The sequence below is a fragment of the Vidua chalybeata genome, chromosome 2 (genome assembly GCF_026979565.1).
Source record: "Vidua chalybeata isolate OUT-0048 chromosome 2, bVidCha1 merged haplotype, whole genome shotgun sequence".
Lineage (NCBI taxonomy): Eukaryota > Metazoa > Chordata > Aves > Passeriformes > Viduidae > Vidua > Vidua chalybeata.
This window is the reverse complement of record NC_071531.1, coordinates 46,388,021-46,412,576: the sequence shown is the minus strand read 5'-3', so window position 1 is coordinate 46,412,576 and position 24,556 is coordinate 46,388,021.

Here is a 24,556-nt window from a genome sequence, read left to right as displayed (position 1 = left end):
GTTATAATAAGTTTTGTGAACTTTTCACTGTCAACACCATGCCCTGTATGACATCTCTAAGACCTTTATCAAAATGCTTTACCCGTGTTCCTGCTCACTATATGAAGAATTTCTCACCAAGCTCAGAGAGCTAACAATAACAACTAGTGAGTCAGTATTGTTTTTCTTTTCAACACTCAGTATCTACAGTCAAGTGTCTTTAACTGTAAATAATTAAACAAAGATTTAAATGCTAAGCAATTCATTTAACAGTGCATGATAACAGCAACATCTGTTTCAGTGGAACTTGTCTATCATACTTAAGAAGGTTATCAAAGTCCCAGGTTTGCTTGTCATGGATTATTCCTAAGCAGATGTGTAGGGCAAAACAAAAGTAAATGGAAATGTATTGAGTTCCATTGTCAGTGTTATACAAGTCCTCATATTTATTGAGGGTTACATCAAGTTTGTACACAGCTATGAGCAATAAATGTTCTTCAGACATGAGGACAAAATTCATGACACAGCTGGTAGCCACACAGTCCATGGAGGTACTCCTGCAGAAAAGGCTGTCCACCTTCTTATTGGGAAAGTCTACAGGCCATGTTGTTCTCTGGACAGTACTCATGTTTTGTCTTTGATTTGACTGGCATGAGTGAAAATCAAATAAATGGGTAATTCTATTGACAAGTTCACAAATGCTTAATTTAACTCGATGTCTGATCTTGTGTAAGTTTTAATGTAACCTAAGAATTCAACTGCATAGTTCTCACAGGCAGGAAGATATCACAAGTGCCAGTATACTTAATTATCTGCAATTTAGATCACAAACAAATGCAAAAGAAATAATAAAAAATATATAGGCAGAGAATGGCAGACTATGTGGATGTGTGGCAGCCAAAAGTATAGCAGAATGAGGAAGATAACCTGTCATGTGCTGTTGACTTTGAAGACATCAGGTCATCAATATCAAAACATATCTACTCTCAGCTTTTAAGGAGATCTCTTATCAGGAAAACAATGGATAGCCTATACTCCTGCTGTAAGGAAAACAGAGTAAATAAAATCAGAGTCATGGAGACTCCTTTATCTACTAATTGCACTTCTTGACCTTGAAGTGTCTGGGAAAGAAAGCAGCAGTAATACACTGATGCCCTCTACTTTTAAATAAGTAAGACTTCTAAAATGTTTTTATTCCATCGGTGTGCAACTGGACAACTATTTGTTATGTATACTTTATATACACAAATAAAAGGAAGAAATTATTTAAAACTAAACTTACCACTGTCATTCATGGAATTGGGTAAAACTAGTTGAGATAAGTTAGAGATGTTGCACAATCTATCCCATGATCTTGCATTCTTATATTTCTAAATGAATTAGTTCATTGGTACAGTCACTCAGAAATGCTGAGTTAAGGAGGACTTTAAATTTCATGCCTTTGATTAATGTGGATTCATATCCATAATCGTTTAATAGAATAGTTCAGTATGACATCAAAAATCCAAATACATGATAACAAAATTAAGCTAGAATCCATTAATGTACTACAGGACTGTTGTTAATACTGACACATTGTGCTGATACTAAATGTATGATAATTTAACATCATAGCCTGTTATCTCTTGGATTATCTATATATGGTTCCTTTTCCTATAAGTAATTTTCTGCTTTTTCTTCGTGGGAAATCTTGGAGCAAGTGTGCTGAAAATACATTTTCTTCTGAGGAGGAACCAGGCTTATTCAAGATGAGCTTTACCTGCTTTGTGTCTGCAGAAGTATTGGAGGTCTCTAGCAAAATCAGTGCAGAGCTTATAGAACAGAGATGATTTTGAGTTCCTGAAGGTGTGCTCCATATTTGCACAGATAGTTGACAAGTAAGTTCCAAAATATTCTGTTTGTGGGGAGACATCACAATACAAGCCATGCCTCATTTACAATTTCTATTTATTATTAACATCTTCTTTGAATAATAAGCTACTAACATAATCTCTCTTGGGTAAAGGGCTGGTGTTATAGTTTAGCAATACTGGACATATTTTAGCACACACAGCTTCTCACTTACTCCCTTTTACAGTAGGATGAGGAAGAGAATTGGAAGAGTAAAAATACTGAGTGAGTAAAATATTGGGTTAAAAGAAAGACAATTTAATAAGTAAAGTAAAAGCAATGAATGCAAACAAAAGCAAAATAAGAAATTCATTCATGACTTCCTGTAGGCAGAAAGGTGATCAGCCATCTCTAGAAAGCAGGGCTCCTTCACCTGTAATGGTGACTTGGGAGGACAAACACCATCCCTCCAAATGTCATTCCTTCCTCTTTCTTCTCCTAGCTCTTATTGCTGAGCAAGATGCCAGATGTTATGCAACATCCCTTTGGCCTGTTGGGGTCAGCTGTCCCATCTGTGTTGCCTCAAGGCTTCATGTCACCCTGAGCCTACTTGCTGACAAGGGACAGTGAGAAGTAGAAAAGGCCTTAGCTCTCTATGAGCACTACACAGTAATAACAAACATCTCTATATTGCCAACACTGTTCTTATCACAATTCAAAGCAAACACCATAAATGCAACAGTTAAAAAACTTAATGCTATCCTGGCCAAAACCACTACTGCTAGCAACCTGTGCTGATATTACTGCAAGTCTTTCAAACAGGCCAAGTTATTCCCAATAAATACATTGATAGGATCCAATAATTACATTTAGTAGGTAAAATCTTCCTTCTTTTAGTCCTAGCTATTTCTTTTTTGGCCTATTTCCTAGGGTGCATCAGCTAGGGAAGATTGCAGAAGACATGATAATTATTTTATGGACCTATCAATGGTGCATTAACAAGTAAAGCATATCCAAGACCCTTCAGCAGCAGCTGATTTAAGTTGCTGCCATTTCCTCCTGGGTGCAGATGGGGTGGGATAACTGCTGATGCTGTTGTGAAAACAGCTGCACAAGCTCTTCAGCCAACTGGAGCTGGCTGGCAGCAAGTTGCTGAATACAAGCTGCTGCAGCTTATTTGCAACAACAGCAGCCTACCGGGTAATAATGCTATTTGTTGCTATAGTGGCTTGAATGTACTGCCAGGTAGAAATTTCTCAGAGTTTAATCCTAAATCCTATTTCTAGCTGGTATTCTGTAAAATTCTTGAGACTACTGGAGGCCAAAAGACTACCTAAGTAGTTTGGGATGTGATCCTGCAATGAGGAATGCAAAATGAAGAAGATTTTCTTCTGTCTACCTAGTGGTAAGAGCCAGTTGGCTGTATGGATGTAGCTGCTGAGAAATATGTAATAGTTAATGTATTCAGCTTTTTGGAGCAGATGAATATAAACTTTTTGTTAGATTTGATATCCATAAATTACAGAGGGCTGTGACAGATAATTTTGTTTTGGAGACACTTTCTAGACTGAAAAAATGCCCTCATATTTTACTAGTTTGGCTAGTGTGATGGAATAAACCCTAAAATATTAACAGAAGCTATTCACATAATCAGTACAAATAAAGAATAGAGTCTCATAAATGAGTAGGCTCATAGAGACAAATCTTTTCTGAAGCAGGATATTTATTTTATATTAAAAAGACAGCAAATTATTAAGACAAATCTCTTAGTATCCTCTGTTCCAGCTTTTTTGTTTTAATTCAGAATATATTGTATGTTCAATTTTTTCTTCACTTCTTTATTTTTGTTTTTTTAGTTTTTTTTAAGGTTGTCAAAGGATTAGATTTCTTATGCTTGGAAATTTTTGTGTGCTAGCGTTGTATACAACAGATGAAGACAATCCGTAATAGTCCTTTCCAGAACAAAAATGAGTTCCTCAGGAGGGTTATTTTTATTGATGTGACACATTAATGATAAGAAATGGAGAAACATAAAATGTTTCTTTATGTCATGTCCTATGTCACCTGTATGAAGCAAAAATATTTTGAAGAGTAGAGTCGTTTAAAAGTAAGGTTTAGAATGACTTGGAAAATTGCATTAAACTATTGAGAGAACGAGGAATAGACCCAGAATGTTGCCTTTGGTGTTCATTTTTGAAGGACAGAAAAGGGATCTCCTGTATTACACTTGTAAGGTTACAGATAATATAGACAAAAACTTACTTGAACACTTATTTTTTTAAATTTTTTTTTTAACTCTATCCATTTCCATAACAAAACTTAAAAATTCTCGATGGACCTTTGCAGGACTAACAAAGGGAGGTTAAGGAGAAGGACAGTGGAATTTCCATACTCTGAATATCACTATTAAATCAGATGGGTTTTTTCTTTTTCTCTGGAGCAATAGGTGTGATCTTGAACAGGAGAACAGTTTTCTAAAGGCTCCCACTAAGCGAAATTCAGTTGTGGGAATAAAAGGCAATATGAGGAAGCTAGAAACAGAATACAAGAGCGTGATGGGAGTTAGGATTCGCTTTCATGGAACTATGTGCAAAAAAACCCAGATGACCTTTACCACATTCCAGAAACATTTGGAATTATTTTTCTTTACTTTCTCTACTTTTTCAATAATCATTTGTACTGATCATTTCCTTTGCAGATATTTTGGATTTTTTTCTTAGTATGAAATATGCTCTGGATATTTCTGAAACCATGTTCTGGATGTCAATCTGAAAGGCGAAAAAATTCTTCCTGTGTAATAGGTTATATCAAGCACATTGGCTAGACTTGAGGCAGTTGTAGAGAAAAAAACATTAAAGCAAGGTTAATAAAGTACATACAGAAGTGACAAATAGGTTTAGACTAATAGTATCTAACAGAAGTTATTTCAAAAATATTTTGCTTTGATACTTATTTCATCTCTACCACTATTTACTTATTGCAAGGATGCTAAGAAGAAATGGGAATGTGTATTTTTGCAAGCTAGAGTACCACAATCAAGAATAATGATAGATGTACTCTTCAGTGGGTTAAGATGACCTTTTTGTTGTTGTTTTATTTATTACTATTTTTTTCATTAGATGCTTCCAAATTTTCAGGTGAAGCTTTTTAAAAGAAGTTGTTAAGATTTACTAGCTGTTTTTGTAACACTTTCACCACCCTAGCTTTTTCTCTGTTTAATTGGATTAATTTCACTTTATATATTATTTTCTTGTAAATAATTTTCTTCTAAGAATTTCTGCACATAGCCAACTAATTCTGTCATTCCAATTTCCCTTTTTTCTTAATTATTTGCTTTTCATGCCTACAAAAGCATGAGTCTACATAGAGTCTATTAAGGTCAATTTATTAAAAAAAAAAACCAAAAACCGAGAGACTTAGTGGGTTCAGTCATTTACACTGAAGCAGTTAAAGTAAAAGCTGAAAACTCCAAAAATATCTGAAAGTCTCTCACATGGGTGATTTTTGTTCTCAGGAACAAAAGCTTTTGATAGCTCTTAGTATTTGTTCAAAAAGATGAAAATTGTTTGCTAAATTGCCTTCTTGAAACTGACGGCAGACTTTAGACCCATTCTTTTTCATGTGGTGGAAAAAACTACTAATACTTTAAAAAGAGAAATCACAAAACTGAAGCTGAAAATTCAGAAAAACTTGTTTGATATCATACTAGCTGGGTAAGTTGCCATAGAATGATGGGTCCATGAAATATTGTTTGCTTCATTTGGCTTTTAAAACAAAGATTCTCTGTAAAACTAGACTGCAGGTACTATAGCAGGTATTTAGACTCCTTTTTCTAAAGAGTTGCATCTTTGCAACTCCAATAAGTAACCAAGAGCTCTTTTGTGACACACACACACTATATTCTAAGAATGTCCCTATAAGAAATATAACTCTCAGATTCTAAGAAAAACTTTTAATTGATAAGGGCTCATTTGAGCCACAGCACACAAAAAATGGCATCTGTAAATTGCTTGGCAAGTGCCAAGCAAGGCAATTGCAAGGCAAGTGCCTTAAATGTCAAAACACTAAAAATTCATCCCCAAATTTTAAAGATAAAGGTACTTTAATAGCATGTGAAAGTTACCAAAATTTTAAATTAATTAAGAAAGCTTTTCTCCAATTGATTTTAATCTTATTTTGTTTTCACAGTTTTACAATTTCCACAGCAATCTTTTTAACCTCTAGAAATTATCACTGCTGAAATATATATATTTCAACTATATCTATAAAATGTATATATAATTACTGTATACTTTAATAATTTGGATTTAGTAAAATCTGAATTTTAAAAGCCTCCACTATACTTAGACATGTAACAGTCTTGCCTACATGGTCACCAGTAATATACAAAACATATAGAAATTTATTTCTCCTTGTGATCTCATATCCAGTGTAAGGTATATTTGAAACCGGAATTCAAAATATATGGGATAGAAGGAAGAAATTAAAATGGCATAATAAACCTAGGAAACCAGGCTTAAATCACGGTGGTTTTGCCAATGTTTTTATCTGACTTTAGTTCTTATAAATCGCCCTACTTTATGTACCACAAAGTAGTGCTTGCTGCTTGCCCTCCCACAAATGATTTTTATATGGAGTACCTATCCAAACACTAGCAAGCTAATCTCATTTCAAGTACAGTAAATAGAACTCAAAAGCATAATGCAATGAAGTGCTAGGTTGGCATAATGCCGATTCAGTTTGCCCGATTTAAAATCAACTTCATTATTATGTGCATTTTTCATTCAATAATCTTAATTATACATTGAAAACATGAAGAATGGCATAGTAAATCTGTAGTTAGGAGACTTTTGACCAGGTTTAATCTCAAATGGCATTATATACAGCAGGTTTATACATTAATATATATTTATGTATTTATATACATTAGCTGATTACTGAACACCCAGTGATTTTACTAACAATGGAATGATAACTGTGTTTTTCCTATCAGGATTTCATACCTTTTCAAAGTGATATTTTTCCTCTTGACTCCTTAAGTTTCTACATAGAAGGAAATAGAATAGACTAATTTGATTTGAAGGGGCTTACAGTGATCCTCTAGTACAACTACCTGAGCTATTCAGGGCTGACCAAAAGTTAATGTTAACGGTATTATCCAAATGTCTCTTGAACAGTGGCTTTGGGCATTGACCAATTCCTCAAGGAAGTCTGCAATGTTTGATCATCTTCTCCTAATGCTTCCCTATATCCAGTCTGAACTTACTCTGGCATAGCTTTGAACTAACCTTTCTTGTTCATCTTTTCACTGGATTCAGGGAGAAGAGGTTAGCATTTCTCCCTTCACTTTCTCCTCAGGTAGCTGTAGAAAACAGTAAGATCAGCCCTCAGCCTCCCTTTCTTCAAAACAGACAAACCCAGATTCCTCAGCCACCCCTCACAAGACATGTCTTCCAGCACTTTCAACAGCTTTGTTTCCCTCCTCTGAATGCATGCAAAGACCTTCAGATCCTTCTCAATTTATGAGGACCAGAACTCCACACAGTACTCCAAATGAGGCCAAAGCAATGTTGAATGCAGTGTGCTAATTTTGACTGGCTGGTGATACTGTGTTTGATGCACATTTCCTCCTAAGTTCCACATCCATCTGAACTTTTGTTTCTTATGTCTGAACAGGTATTTTTACATCTTGTTCTCACTGCTGACCAATTTTATTGGAAGTCTGAGCCACAAGTACACAGTTGTACCATATTAGTGAAAGACTTCAGATCCTTAAAACAGAAATAGTCAAATTTCTAAGAGCCACAAAATACTGTAGCAGAGGTTATGCTGAGCTTCACTTATTATTTTATACATCCGTTAAGAGAGAATTCCTGAGCAGAGAATCCTGGAGAAGACAATTACAAAAGATAGATACTTATTTTAGGATTTTTTTAATGTTAGAAGGCAGTGCATCCTTTTTAATTTTTTTTCTTCAATTTCATCATCACTGAGTTAGCAGACCAAAAATAGATTTAATATTGTATGTGTGTAAATAATATAAGGGAAACATAAAAAATCTTTATAGTGATAACTTGATATGTAATCTAGATGTCATTCAGAAACCCTCCAAAACCTTCAAAACATTTAGAGCCTTCTTCTGATGGTTTATTAAGAAATTTTCATGAAAAGCAGAAAATACTCAGGTGAAAGGATAGGAAGGAGAAAAAAAAGAAGAGAATATTAAAGGAAAAAAATAGAAGAAGAAAAGAAAGAAATGTTAGCATTGTCAGAAAACCATTATCAGTAAAACTTATGCAATTTTTACAATTATGTTATTCTTTGCCTGGGAAAAACAGGTTTCTTTTTTTTTTTTTTAACTATTAGAAAAGGATTGTGATACATTTTGAGTTTCTACATAAAACTACACTTCATAATGGCAATATTCTTTTCATTTTTTCATCTAGTTTGTATAAAATGCCTTAGCTAAATTAATATTTTAAGATTACTATATAACTGCCTATCAAAGATATTGTGAATTCTGTACTTTAAGCCGTTTATCAGTCCAAGATAATCTGGGGAGAAAATGAGAAATGTTAGAGAGAAATTATGCATATTTTTTTCCAAAATTTTAGCTGGGAAGAATGTGAAAAGGTAAAAAGCCCACTTTATACATGTAAAACATTGTTTCTAAGGTTAAGTCTTCATAACAGGGTGAGGTTATAGCATGGATTCATACGAAGCTTTTAAGGAGAAGATCTGCCCACATGTATGAGCAGCAAAACAAAGTACCCATGCATCCTGGATAGCGTGTAGTCCAACTTCAAAGCAAATCTCCACTTGCACATATTTGTGGAGCATCATTTCTCCATTTCCCAGGAGTAAGTTAATGACTGTAATTACAATATTGAAAGAGAAAGAATATCAATAAATGCACTGAAATCTATATGAATTTTGTGGTTGAAAAGACAGCAGAGGGTTGAATAAATGTCATTCATAATGTGTCAAGTCAGATTGAACAAAAGCAACTGAATAATATTTGTCTATAATCATACTGATCTTTCATTTCTTTGTAATGAGAATTTAAAGGCTTTTCATTCCATTATGCTTTCGCCCTCTTCCATCTGTTTGTATGATTTCAGATCATCTAATTCCTTCAACCCGCTGTCAGTTATTTCAAATTTCTCTTGTGCTGTTTTCTCCCTGTATTGATTACCACTGAGCTGCAAGAGATCTTCCATCAGCTTGCCCTCTTTACTGAAACATTGCCACAGGAGGTAAACAGTTCAGAAAGAACTTGCAGCAAGAGTTCAGTGTGTTCCTTAATCAAATTCTCATTAAAGACCAATATACTCCACTAATTGTCATCCATAATGTCATCTATCCCATGAATTTCTATACCAGCCATCACTGTAATGACATCTGTAAAGTTCTTACAGACTTTTTAAGGTAGACATTAAGAATTTACACCCACAATGACAGTCTTTACACTCAACTAAAGATTAACTAGCTGGGAGAGACAATTACTTTAAAAGTAATCTTTGGTTTGTTTCTTATAGTGGCATTGAATGAGCACAGACGTTGTTTTATCTAATGTTGGTGGCTTCAAACAGAATGTGTAGCAAAATAACAACTGAAGGGAGTATGGAAGTGGTTTCTTGGATCAATATCCTTATAGCAAAAGGTGTACTAATGATGAAAAATGAAAGACTTGTCAAAAGTAATAAAAATAACTGTATCTGACCTACATACTGGAATGCTTTTAAAAATGGTAACTGAAGATCACACAGGCTTTTTCAGGAAGACCTACACTTTTCCTTTCATAATGGTCAGGAAGACAATTTTACCAGACAGTAAAATTCAAATGCAGAAATCTAATACAGGGAGAAAGAGTCACCTTAGTAAAAGTGCTTCATGTAGTGGAACATATGAATTTCCATTTTGGCCTTTTTTTAGTTTGTTTTGGCTGGTTTAGTTGGTTTTTTAAAAATTATTATTCTCTAGGACCAAAAGAAGAAGCTTTTTTCAATCTTCACATGTTCAGCCCAGCTACTTTAAATTAAGTATAACTGTAAGCAAAGATGTTCACAACTACCATGACTAGGAAAAAAATACTCTTTGTCATTCGGTGCTGATCCACAGTTTGGCAGTAAATGATGTGGTCTTGATCCTGTACCCTTACTACAGGTAGTTTCATTCTAACTTAAAATGCAAAGGCAGCCTAGGACCTCCATGTCTGTCATTCCCAACTGTGAGATACTATATTAGATGCTAAATATATGCTCTATCCATAGCATTCTTTGTCTTTCCTTCTCTAGAAGATTTCATTCCTCATGCCAGTAGCAGAAGGAGCTGTGGAATTTCTCCAACCAGTGCTCAACACTTGCTAGTGACAGAGTTTTCCTGCTTAACATGGGCCAGCATAGGTAAGTGACTTAACTAGAAAACTGATATGGAAAATGTAGACATCAGCTGCATCATAAACTCCTGTCTTCTGGTATTCAAAGCTACTACCAATGTTTAGGCCTACAGGAAGAAAATATTACAGATAATATTGCTTACCTGTTGCTGTAACACTGGTATTGACTAGAATCTATTGAACACAGATGGTATCTACTAAATTATTTCACTATTCTTAAAAAAACAGGCAGAAAATTATTGGTTACAAAAACTTTATGACTGTTAAGGAATATGTCCCATAAATCCTGAGTTTAATGAAGATCTGATCTTATTGTGATTTTTCTTCACATCTCACAGTTGTCTTTTTCCTCAGCTTCAATTCTAAGTGAATTAATTTAAGCTATATGATATATTTTCAGACAGCATTCCAATATATGGAAATTATTTTGAAGTGTGACGAGGGTTAAATGTAACTAGTCTTTTTAGACCAAAATTCAAACATCTCAAAGTCTTTTATCTCCTCAGATTTCGTAGACCTATATTTTTTTAATTAAATTGATTTGTATATGACTATGTAAACATGCAAGAGTTGGTGGGGTAGGGGAGCTGATGGGACACTTGATAATATACAAAATCCAGTAAAATAAATTTGGGTTTTTTTATAGAATTATAAATAACTTCAGTTGGAAAGGTCCTGTAAGATCATCAAGTACAATTGTAACCATAATGTTTTCATTGTTAAGTCCACCAATTTTTATTCCCTACAGTGTTAGTATCATTGTATTAAAAGCTATGTAATACTTAAATTATTCTTTATATAATGGTGTTTCTTAAATTCATGACTGAATGTGTTCTTATCTGTTCTAAAAACACGACTAAAACCTTAGGATTTCCTTTAAATAAAGTGTCTTATAACATTTTATAGCTAATTATCAAAGGTCAGGAAAGTTGAGGAAGCAGTGCTCTTACAAGGCTTTTTACGTGTCATGTGAATTGTCTTGATGTGTTATGGTGCGCTTATCAAAATATTAATCATTTTAGAGAACCTGAACTATCATGTATGGACTCTTTTAAACTTCTAAGAAGAGTAGATGGCATACCAGAATTTATTCAGGTTATAGAAAAAAATACAAAACAAAGAGGACCATTCTACTGGTTTTGGTTAAAAAGTTTTAAATTATGTCATTTAGATATCTTTTAAAAAGTAAACCACTGGAAAATAAAAAAAAAGAATTAATGAAAGAGGAAATTGAATGGACATTAGAGAAAGAGCTTATTTGCCTGCATACATATCAGGATTTGGTTTTCTGGCAGGTCAAAAAGGGGAAAATAGAAACTACTTAAATATAGAAGATAATGATTTATATTGATTTTGAAATTGTACTTTCAATAAAATTGGAAAAAAAAAAGTGGAGAAAAATGTGTCTGGAATTTTCATGTCTCAAAATACTTCCCCAAATCTGAATGCTCATTCAAAAAACTGTCATTCCAATATTAACAAAAATTATACATTTGGCTTACTAGACAGAATGAACAGAAAACATAAGACATATATTTGAATTTAGTGTTTGTTGATTTTGGTGAAGAAGGAGAAGTTTTTGATGTAGCAGAACAAAATGATTTATATTTGGATTTGCTCAAGTAAATTGGAGAGACAAACAATGTAACATCTGGTCTTGGCAAAGGAGGTTCTGGTCTCTTCTGCCCTTCAATTCCATTTTGAATGCAAATTTAAAAAGTCAAGTAAAGTATTTATTAATGCTTAATTAAAATATTTTAAAAATACTAAATTAAATTCTGGTAGTCAAAACTTGTATAGAAATGACTACCAAAGATTTGTTGCTACTGGATTTGTTTCTGTGTTGTTTAATTTTGATATTGGAAGTTTTCCGATCAAAGCAGATAAACCCAAGTAAAGAGTAAGACCCAGAAGAATCAAGACAAGAAGCAAAATTATAGAACTTTTTTTTCTACATGACTAAAAAGAAATATAAACAAATAAGTGTCCAAGATCATTAGCTGGCTTGCTTGCTTAGAGATGAGGCACAGAACTAGATTGTAAAATATAAAGAACTAAATTTGATGGCGAAATTACAGGCTGGCCTGAAAGTAAATGCTTAAATATTCTAAATTATGAACTGAATTTTAGGTTGAGACAAATTAGAAACCTATTGTAAAATGCTGGCGAACCCAGTGGGAAGAAATGATGATGTCCAACTCCAGTTCAGAAGGCTGAATGATTTCTGTATTATAACTATGCTACAATACATTAATATACTATATAAAGGAAGATACTAAAACTACAAACCTACTTGTTCTAACTACCATATCTAACTAATTCACAACTCATGACCTTCTTTAGAGAGTCCAGACACAGGTGGATTTGATTGGCCATCAGGCTCAAACAATTCTAACCAGAATCCAATCAAGCAATCACCCCAGGTAAACAATTCTCCAAACACATTCCACATAGGAAAAACAAGGAGCAGAAATAGAAATTGTTTTCTCTTTCTTTCTCTCTGTGCACCTCTATGAAAAATCCTTTGAGAGAGAGAAATGTGCTTGCCACAGAAACCCACTTAGATGTTCTGATTAGACATTGTGAATTCTGGACCAAAAACTAATGACAATGTTAGAAATAAATTGGAGGTGCTGAAACTATCTAACTCTACACATCGTTTGTGTTTTAAAAATTAATTTAACATGACTTACGCAGAAGAATCAAAATAAAATAAAAAAGCTTCTTCAGTTCCAGGGTTGAAAAATTGAAAAAAAACCTGAAAACAAGAGCAACCATGTGGGAATAAATCCTGCACCAATTTATTATGTTGATTAATGCTGGAATAATTTATATTCACCATTCTAATCAAGCAAAAATGACATTTCAGTGAGTCAAAAACTAGAAGTTTGGTAGATATTAAAGATTCAAACTTTTTATGCTTTTTAAAATGTTTTGTTCTTCTACCAGACTGTCTGAAAAATCTTAGTTTCACATTGACTTATGAATGGCAAAAGCAATTTGGAGCTGATTTGCAAGAAATCTTTCAGTGCCACTTCCCCCACATAGCAAGACTTACTACCTGTTCAAAGAATATGAAGAGGGAAAAAGAGTTGAGGTTTCCATAGTAACCTTTAGTAGCCCAAATTAAATTGCATAAAATGAAATCATTATCACTCAGCAACTAAAGAAGACAGCTCAGCTGATAAAGATCCAAGTTGCAAATGACTGCCGGTGAGTAGCAATTTTTTTCCTACCTTTAGTATTACTATGCCTTTTACGGCAGAAAAAATGAGAAAAATATAACAAACCAAAGGACAAAATCTATGCTTCTGTTATGTTTAACAATTTTGAAAACTGATTTTTAATTCAGAAACAATGTGACTTAGAATACATGGTATCCATGGTAACCCAGGAATTCCTAAAGATCGGTCTGTTCATTTATTGGGAATATGAGTAGATTGTCTGTCTCCCAGTAGACTGCAAAATATCCTGTTACTATAGGACTTGAAAACAAACTCAAAATGGCTTATAGAGCTTTCATTTCTCTTGCACTGCAGTAACAAAAGATAGATCTTTATTCACACCAGATAATAGTAGTATGAAATAAATTGAAATATTTTTTAAGTAATTAATTCCTGAAACCCTCCTAAAAGAAGCTGACACATTGAGCAAAAATACCTTCTCAGAATCAATAGAAGAAAGCAAATCCTTGAAAAGAAACAGTCTTTCTGAGGCTTTTTTTTCTCCCCTCTCACCATCACCAAGTGACTGAAAGTAGACAACCACTTCAATGCTGTTGATCCCTAAGGGGGTTTATCAGTTACTTACTATGAGTGACAAATGTATCACAACATTTATTTATTAAGTTTTTTCTTTATAGATATAATCTGATACAAGGAAACATATTTTAAGTATGTGGTGAGGAGGGATTTTCTGCTTTGGTCTCTTTGTTTTTTTTTTTTTTTTTTTTTTTTCTAATATATATTTCCTGAGAATAAAAGGAAGAATTTTTGTATCTTACATTTCAGGGTCCTATTATTAAAATATCCTTATGCAATTTACTGTGCCATCAAAAAAAGATAGAGCTCTTCAGTCACTAGAAACATAGGAAAACATATACCTACTGCCCAACTGCCAACCCCTAATCCCCAGTAAATAATTTGAAACAAAACAACAATGCCAAGAATACAAAGAGTCACAGGCAATAGATGAGTTTGGTATTGTTAGGCTGATTCTGCTGTAGCCTCTACTGGGATAGGAACTGGTGTGCAACCTGTTTCTGAGGAAAATGTGGAGAGTTCCCTGTCCCTGTTCCATGGTCTGGAGGAAGAGATGAACACAAGGACTATAGAAGCATGTCCATGTTTATAACTTGCAGCACAGTATGATTAGGATTTGCAAGAACCCTGATAGTAAAATAAATAAGAGATTTCCCATGCATTTTGCTTCTGGTATGATATTTGAAGTAAATTTTAATCATTACACCTGAAGAAGTAATTTCTTTTTTAGACATCCATGCTGAGATAGAAATGAGTTTTGGCTGATGTTTGGGCAGTATTACTAAGCTGTGTGTTAGGATATGTCTTCAGACAGATGTGGTCTTGACCTTTGATAAGCAAATTGTCACCAAGGTGGAAGTCAGGGCATTATGTAAATCTGATACTACATCCAAGCTAACAGAACAGTACTCCAAACTTCTCCAAGCTCTTGTGCTCCATAGCATGGCACTGCAGTACCAGTGTGCTTATCATGAATGAGGCCCATCAGTGCCTCATTCATGCATGATTGGGTGGAAACTGAAGTGGAAAGCTTAAAAATAACATTTTCAAGATTTTGCATAAAACTCCCATAGAATGACTTTGGTAACAGTGCATAGTTTTAGAATGGAAAGATGAAAGAAAGATGTCTTTAAATGATATACACCTATCTTTGAACTGTTGTCTTCCTATACGCTTCAGTTTTCTAAGTGGATTAGTTTATATACAGGAAGCATATCTATTCATTCATACATGAGTTAGTTGCTTTATTTTCTATGTGATTTCAACAGAAGAGTAAAATAAAGGACCAGCAATTCTGAAAAAAATTAAGTTTTTCTTCCTCTCAGTCCAGGATCCTTCATGGTTTAAAACCATAAATATTTTCTATTTCCAATGATTCTCCCATTATAATTCGCTAAGGATTAGTCAAACCTCCACTTCTGTTGAAATGTCCTACTTAAAACATATTTTTACTTTATAACATTCTCAAAGATCTCAAAAAAAATTTCACAATGTATGATAATGAATTGCAGAAAAAAGAAACAGATATCCTTTCAAAAATATTTGAAAGAAATGTAATTTATTGAAATTAAAAACTACATCTGAAAAGAAATTCAAGTGCCACTTTGTAACAATTTATAATAAATTCTCCAAAGAAAGCATAAGTGCAGTTGAAGTAATTGGAGACAACTAATCATTTAACTTAGTCAATATTTTGTATAAGAACTTTTACAGAAATAATATTGAAGATGTTCAGCTCAGGCAAATTCACCAGCAGAACTAAATTTATAAAAAGCAATGTAAAATGAGAACTGAAATTGCATATTTCTGCAGAAGAATATTCAAGATTGGAAAGTCTATTTCACAAATAATTTTCATGAGAGCTTTATAACAAAAGAAAAGCTGAAGAAAAAATATAAGCCATCTATACAGCACATTAACATTTATTTCTGCTACTAAATCTTCAATGTTTCCTCTTACATTAATTTAGCTGCTAAGTTCGTCTTATCAAATACAGATCTACAAAATGTTGTCTCAGACATGACAGTATCCAGTCCTTACTCCTTATCACTGAGTACTGATTGCCCTGCATTTATTATCTTATAACTTCCCTCTCCACTCTCAAAATTAGCAGTTAACATGATTGTTTTCCTGTGGTTACTGCTCCTTTTTTTCTCACAAATATGTCCGTTCCTGTTACCTTTCTGAGAAGAGCATGTATTTCATTCTTTCCTTAAACTCTTCAAGGTCTGTCTTTTCAATAGTGTCTTAAATTGTCTTCATACAGCTCAGATGAAAAATAAAACTACATTTCTTGCAAGAGCATAGTTAACCTTATTCCTTCACTGAAGTGTTTTATGTACTGGTAATTTATCTCAACATTTACTTACATGGAGCTTCTAGTGCAACTAATAATCAACCACAGGAGTGGAAATAAATCATAACCTGGCAACATTTCTGCATATGATGTCTCATTCACACTGAAAACAAGATTAATCTCACCCATCTTTATATGTGCAGATGTAAGAAAATGAAGTAAAAAGTAAGTAAAAATAAATAAAAAGAGAGAGTGAGGCTCACAAAGGCATAATTCAACTAATTTATTTTAGATTTCCTTTAGATGGCTCTATGTGCTTAGAATAAGTGAATAATAATATTTCAGATATAAACATCTATGACTTGATTCCTTTGCTTGCACTTAAACACCCAGTGTTCTTTGAGATGTCTTAGGCTATTCTGCATGGATGTGACAGGAGTCTTCTTGAAAGGTCTGGCTCTCTATGTGTTCCCTGTATTATCCTATGAAGATGTTTATTCTGCCTTAGGAACTCTCAGATGATTACAACTGATTTGAAGTTCAGGATATATACATTTTAATATCAGTGTATGAGGCAGGGGCCAAATTTAGTTATCCAACATAAGTACTGAATCTTATAGCTACTAAAGCTTATAGCAATCTGCCTGGCTTCCAATTGTTGCTCCAGAAAGGCATTGGTCTCCATAAGTCCTTTGTAATAACTTCCAGCAGCTATTTTTAAGTCTTCTTAAATAAAGCTAGATGCATTTGTATAGCAAACTGAAGAGCTCCTTAGATGTGGAAGCTGTCATTATATCTAACAGAGTACCAGAACCATTCTGTTGCCTAAATGGTGCTGATTAGCAGTGTCTGAAATGTCCCAGGTTATCCTAGCCTACCTCCAGTTGTTACCTTGGAATAGCATATATTTCCCTTCTGTCCCATGTAGTGCCCAATGGCCTCATGCATGGCTCTGTCATGCCAGTACAACACAATTATATAGTTATCTAAAATTTCACCCCAGATCAAAATTTTCAGTGTTGTTAAAGGTGTTGTTATTCAAATCAAATGAAGTTTCATTTACCAACAGGTGGGCATCCATCTCCGTGCATTCCCTAGGATATCCAGGAATAATACCGAATGGAGACCTACACAGTTTTGGCCCAGCTACTGGAAGCCAGACCCTGGAGCAAGAAAAATAACTCCAGGTATATGAAGTTTTGGAAACTGTGAAGGTAACTTAAGGTGCTTTGTATAAAGGTGCCCATAGGCTCCCTTGAGGGCATTGACTAATTTTCCATTGAGCATAATAGTTGCATAAATGCCTCTTTCACAGGACCACACTTTCATTTAGAAGTTTTAATTTCAAGCTGCTTTCTTATTTGATCAAATAATCTAATCAGTTTAGACCAAAATCATGAAGTACATTTTAAATAATATCAGTTCTCAAATTAGACTGCCATACTGTGATCAATAAACTAAGTCACAGAAAGAATATCAGAATTGCAGTCTTTAAACTGACCTTAGTAGGGAACATATTCAGTCTGATTTTAAGTATAGCAAAACTTAGACCACACACTGGAGGAATGGCATAAAGATACTTTTTCCCTTAGACACTCATTTTTCACTGTGTAAAAAATAAAATTTTCACACTTTTCTAACAATTTAAAAATTACTTATAGTTAACCATTGAAGATATTATGTCAGTTTATTAGTGTTTGAATGATATTACAGTGATACCTGAGTGGTTATTGAGGAGGATGTACTGATTCTAATTTAATCAATAGTGTTATTTTGAGGGTACACAGAGTAGAAGCTTTACTAGCACTTCAGGCTAAATATATATTTTGAATGTAAACTTTCCCTCTTTAACACTCCCATGCAACACTTGCTGCTTCTGGATTTTTTTTTTTTTTTTTTTTTTTTTTTTTTTTTGACATTTAAATACAGAGAATAATTTAAAGCATATCAGTATCATCTAAGAGAACATCCTGCTTTAATTTTATAATTAAAGAAATTTAATTATAAAATGCCGCCATGCCTGCCTGAAGCTCCCTGGCTTTGCCTGCCCAGCGAGGCACAGTCAGCAGCAGAGGACACTCCCCTGTTTCTCGAGGAGATTCAGGGAGTGGCTAAGACAAAGTGCTTCGCTGTTTGCCTTGTAAGGAGGAGAGGTGGCAATGAGGGAGTCGACTCAAGGCTGGGCAAACAGTCTCAGGTTTAATGCAAGCTCCGGGGAGTTCTGAATGCCATTGTCCCAGCGGCCAAAAGTGGCCTCGAGGCTCTCGCAATTGTCTTAAGTATTGGGGTGGTAACTAGAGGGAAGGGACACCCACCACCCAATGGGGGGATCTGGGGGAGTGGAAGGTGGAGGGACAGACAAACACACAAATCAATGGGGGAAGTTCAAGGGAGGGACCCCTGGCCCTTGTCCACTCGATGCCCAAGGTGGAAGAATCTGGGAGAGCGGGATGGGGAGCCGAGTGATGGACAGGGTACCAGGGAGGTGACAAGGGAATGACTGAGCATTTCCAGGGAGATTGGCATTGAGGGAAAGGCGGGAAAGCCCAGGGTGGAACCACCGGGAGAAAATGGGGGGTGAAGGGGCAAACCATTACAGAGCTGTTACAGAGATATAAAAACATAATACAACAATAAAAGTATTGTCTTACACTCTGCTGTCATTTTATTAATGATTCACCAGCTATCTCCATTATCACTTTGTAAGTTCCAGTTGTAACAGAGCAGCATGCTTTTTATTATATTATCTGTATACAGGCTCTTTTTGGTTCTTAACTCTGTAAAAGAACTGTGAATGATTGAAGGTGTGAAAAAAAAAAAAAAGGAAAGAACACTTGCTTTTTAGAATGTTTTCAGGATTTAATTAATTATAAGTTATTCAGATTCTCCAGGTTTCATTAAAAAGTACAAAAAAAGAAAAATTATTGCATGGTATTTACAGCATAGTGATGTTTTTCCATAGCTCATATATATATTCTGTTTATTCAGGTGTTGACACTAAGCGTACAGCTTGGTGAATCTGTTTTGATTTCACTTCCCACCTATCTGACAAGCATTCATGTCAGACAAGAATTCAAGCTGCATGAAACTTCTTTGCTCCTTCCATGAGTTCCAAAGCTAGATATAGGTACAGGTAAACAGGCATACATGCGAAACAGGAAATTATGGAAGTTTATTATTTTCTCATACAATAAGGTGCTCTCTATGTAATAAAGTATGAGCAAAATGGAAGGCTTAGGTAATTTTGCAACTGTATTCTTAAAAATGCAATAAAAAATATTACATAGTAGCTTATCTTTAAACCCATATACACCTATATGCCATGCATGTTAGCATGTTGGTTGCATGGTGTCTGAAAGTTGAAGAGAGATGAATTCAGATAGATGGGGAAAAGTTAGAAACTTTTGGTTCAACCTGAAAAGTTAGCCTTGCCATCAATTGCATTACAGGATGACAGATCGCTGGGGACACAGTCCCAGCATGGCCAGCAGATCCAGGGGGATTGGGACAGGCTGACAAGCTGAAATATGAGTTCATGGGCATCTTAGTGTGTTCTATAATGCCAACAGAACCTTAGTACTGGGCTTCCTTCTGAACTGTCCATTCTGAACACTTTCCATCTGAAAGTGCTTGTTCCTTTCAAAACAATGCTGAAGACTCATGCTATCTCTTTTGTCTTTTAATATATGTTTGCCAGCATTCTTTAACTCGGATGTGCTAATTCTTGACCAGCTCTTGCCAGTGTTTGTCCTAAGCAAGATACACAATTCTTTCTCCTCCATTAGCTCCAGTCATTCTAGCTGGCATTATTACACAAACACTACTGGTGACAGCTAAGCACCTTCCCTGTGCCCCTTTTTCCTCTCCAGAGCCATGGGACTCTGTCTGATCTCGTCTTTAAGATACAGACCTTTCACAGCAGCAGAAGTGAAGGAAATGGCTGTACAGCAGAAACATTCATGATATAAACAACATGAAAGCCATTCTCCACTGCCTCTTCAAATCAGGTTAGGATGGTAAACTAAGATGTATACTTGGTTTCAGCTCCCTTCAAGATAAGTTAATTTGAATAAGGCAGCAGTTGTGAGTAGTTAGGCTCAAATCCTCTTTTTGTTTTCCTGAATACTTAAGTGAACACCTTTAGTATTAGTCTTTTACTACAGAAATTTACAGAAATTAAAATGAAACAGTTGCTGCTGTTTATATAACATTTTAAAGTGTTGTTGTACATTTTTATTGTTTTCTATATAACCTTTTCATTACTAGATAAGCATATGTTTTATATAACATCAACAACTAATACTAAATCACTGGTGAAAATTTCAGTACTAATTAAAATCAATGGTATTAGTTTATGCAGAGAAAATAAAATAATCCCTTTGGACTGCAAAAACTCTCATACAAATCAACAAAGAAATGAGCAAAAAAGAAGATTTCAAAAGCTTTCTTAATTCTTTGTATCAAACTCTGCATAGAAATCCCAAACCCAGAATTGCTGTCTTTCTTATTGGAGAAAACTGCCTCTTGCCTTCCGTTTTTTCCCCTCAGAAATACAATATTTTTGTTGTGTTTTTCTCTTTTGTTTTTTTACCTCTCTCTCTTGAGTAAATCAGTTTTATGACATTGTAGTCACAATAAAAAGATGTGTCAGTATTCATGCTCTTCCTGGAAAGGATGGTTTAGTCATTATTCTAGACAAATAAAGACATTTGTGTAAAATTAATGCAACTTTCCCTGGAAAAACTGCACTTCAGAATTTAATTTTCTATTTTATTTTCCCATTGTAAAAATACATCTTAGGCTGTGAATATTTCCACTGACATTCCTGAGACTCCAGCATTTTCTTTCCATAAGCAAGATAACTCTGTGGCTTAAATTTAACATAGTTTTTACAATTGTGCACTTATTTTTGTATGTTTGATGCCACATTAATGGGTAACAATGCAGTTCCTTGTACTGAAGGGGTTGGTATAAATTATCCATTCCAAGCAGCTATAGGGCTGAATTTTTCTACTAATTTTTCTAAGGTTAAAGAAAGACAAAGTCCTCAAAAATTTTATTCTTCCATTGTCTGATTGAGACAGTAGTAATAGTTGCAGAGTAGAGCCTCATTATTGGGAAATATTAAGCTATGTCATAACATATCATGATCTACATTTTCAAAGTAAATATGTTGCCCAGAGCACACAGAAGGACATTGTCTGAGCTCAACTTTAGAAATAAAGTCTTTCAACAACTCTATGAAAAACAAGTTGTGAAAATTGATTATTCTTGAAACTGGTATCTCATGTAAATAACTACAAGGATCTCCTTAAATTAAAGAAATACAAATGAAAACTGTCACTAACTTTTCTTCATCTTCTTTTATGTGATTTATGTACCCCATTAAGCCTTGCGTGAAAATCAGCAGCATGTTAACTGAGCTGTTTTCTTCTCTACTTTAGACACTTTTAGCTTTTTAAAACATCCCCATTTCAACAAAAGGACCAAATTAGTATTTGGGAAAATAAAAGTTTGTTTCAATATATATAAACAGAAACTGGCATCTCCCCTCCCACTATAATTTGTGCACACTGTGTACTGTGTTTTCATTACTTCTTTGGTCAATAGTTGGTTTTGTTTTTCCTTTTTAGTGGAAGCCTTGTGCATATGTGTCAATGCTCATACAATTGCATAGCATGCCTAGGTGTTCACGTGTGTGTACTTAAGCTGATCATATGTGTGTGTGACTGGATGTGGGTTGAACCCAATGTCACCAGTTTTAGAAATGTTCATTAGCCTTTGATACACTTTGGCTACATTTTTCCATAAAGTACAAAAAAAATAACATCTATTTGAAGCCATCTTGCTGAGAGCTAGTCCCACCACTGCTGGCAGTAATTGTTTGCATGTGACCTTGCTTTTTAATTATGCTGAAATTGTATTAAGGAGCAATCTGCAGGCAACCATTCTGGTCTGCTCACTTGAATGCGATTTATTCAGAACTTTCCTGTATGCTTTGTCCATCATTTAATCTCAGTTTCTAAGGGAATTAATCTTGAGTTTCTTAGCTTCTAAATTATTAAAGTAAACACAGGCAAGAATGTAAAGGGAGAAGAAAGAACCATAGGAATCTTTCTCCCCTTTTATTCTTTAGGGAAAGGTACGTTCAGTGCAATGAATAAAACTATCTTTCATGTGGAAATACTGCTTTACTGGCAATGCAGAGTACTTTATTTATGAAGATGAGTAAGCTAATGCTCATTAAGAAGAAATATAATGAAGTGTGGTTTTTTTTTTTGTTTTTTTTTTTAAGTCCTAGAATTTTATAAAGACATCTGGGATTTGAAATATGATGAAAAAATAAAGTGATAAGTTTTCATTACCAGAATAACAAAAAAAAAACCAAGGGAATGCTTAAAATTAGTTTATAGGTTGAGATACTAGAAGAGTATCCCTACTTCCTAAATGCAAAAGTGATATTGATCAGTAGTATAATTAAGGCTAAGATACTCTCTCTAGAAAACTGAATGAAGTAGCAGAAAATTTTTTTTAAAAAGAAGAAAAAAAAAACAGGAAAAAAACCAAACTGGGGACATGGAGCTACACCAGCCTTGCCTTCACTGGGCTGCTGAACTAAGCAAGCCCCTAAGACATCTGATGCACATTTACAGTCTATTTTATACCTTCTTATGTCTTTTTCTCATAAAACATATGACTGCTGAGAAAACCTATTGTCAGACTTGAAATGGGAATACGTAAATGTGTCCATGGTACTTTTGGACATTGCTGTACAGACAGCCACTTCCCACAAAGAGGCCTCATATAGCAGATTTTTCTATTTATATTACAATGGATTTTTTGTTGTTATTGTTGATATTAAGCTCCAATTATTCTTCCTCACATTTTGCAGCATTTATTTTTACTTTATGTTCATTAGCCTGCTCTTCAAGGTGAATTCACACTTTCTAGCCATTTGTCTGATTTTCATTGATACATTAGATTTTCTTCAACTTTATGTAAATTTGTTTGTTTTGCACAACCTAGCTTTTGGTAGTGGGGGGGCCACAGAGGTGGCTTCTGTGAGAAGCTGCTGGAAGCTTCCACCATATCCAGCAGAGCCAATCCCTGATGGCTCTGAAGATGGACATGCTGCTGACCAAAGCCGGGCCAGTTAGAGAGGTTGGTAATGCCTCTGTGATAACAGAATTAAGAAGAAAATCAAAACAAAGTGGGGCACATCAGAGAGGAGGAGGAGGTGAGAACATGTGAGGGAAAAAAAACTTGAAGACACCAAGGTCAGTGGAGAAGGAGGGTAGGAGGTGCTCCAGGCACTGGAGCTGAGATTCCTCTGCAGGCCATGGTCAGACCAGGGTGAAACAGCTGTATCCTTATAGACCATGGGTCCATGGGGGATGGAGAGATCTGCCCAGAGCCCGTAGGGGAGGTGCCCACGTCTGAGCAGGTGGATGCCTGGAGGAGGCTGTGATCCTGTGGGAGACTTGGTGGAGAGAGGGAGCCCTGCTTCCAGGCTGGAGCAGCCTGTCCTTGGAGGACTGGACTCTGTGGGAGGAGATACCCACACCACAGCAGTTTTGTGAAGACTGTTTGCCCATGGGAGGGGCTCACATTGCAGCAGTTTTGGGCATATTGCTGCTTGGGAGATTGGAGCCATGCTGGAGAAGTCCATGGAGAACGGTCTCCCTTGGGAAGGGACACCACGGTCTCACAGTGGAAGGTCTCCTCTCCCAGAGCAGCGGAAGAGAACCTCAGGTGACAAGCTGACTAAAACCCCATGCCGTCATTCCCTGTGCTGTCAGTGGGGAGGAGGCAGGGGGCTGGGGGGAGGGGGGGGGGGGCGGGGGAAGGTGTTTTACAGGCTTATTTTACTTCTCATTATCATTCTCTGATTCTGTTAGTAATAAATTCATTTTGCACCTTTAAGCTCAGCTTCTTTTGCCTTTGAAGTGTTTTGTCCTGGTCCTTATCTCAATTCACGAACCCTTTGCTATTTTTTTTCCTCTCCTCTGCCCAGCTGTGGCAGGAGAGTGTGAGCAAGTGGCTTTCATGGGTGCCTGGCATTGAGCCAGTGTCAAACCATGACAATCACAAATAAATTTCTTTCACACATTCTTTTCCCCTGAAAAAATAATACATGAAATTATTAAACAGAATCACTCTTGAAGCTTATCTTACCTGAATACCTCTAATAGCCTGATTCTGAAGCACACTGTCCATCTCAAAAACTACTTGCATCACATAATTCTTACTCCAATTCTCACCTTCTCCCAAATAGCTAATGTGATTATTAAA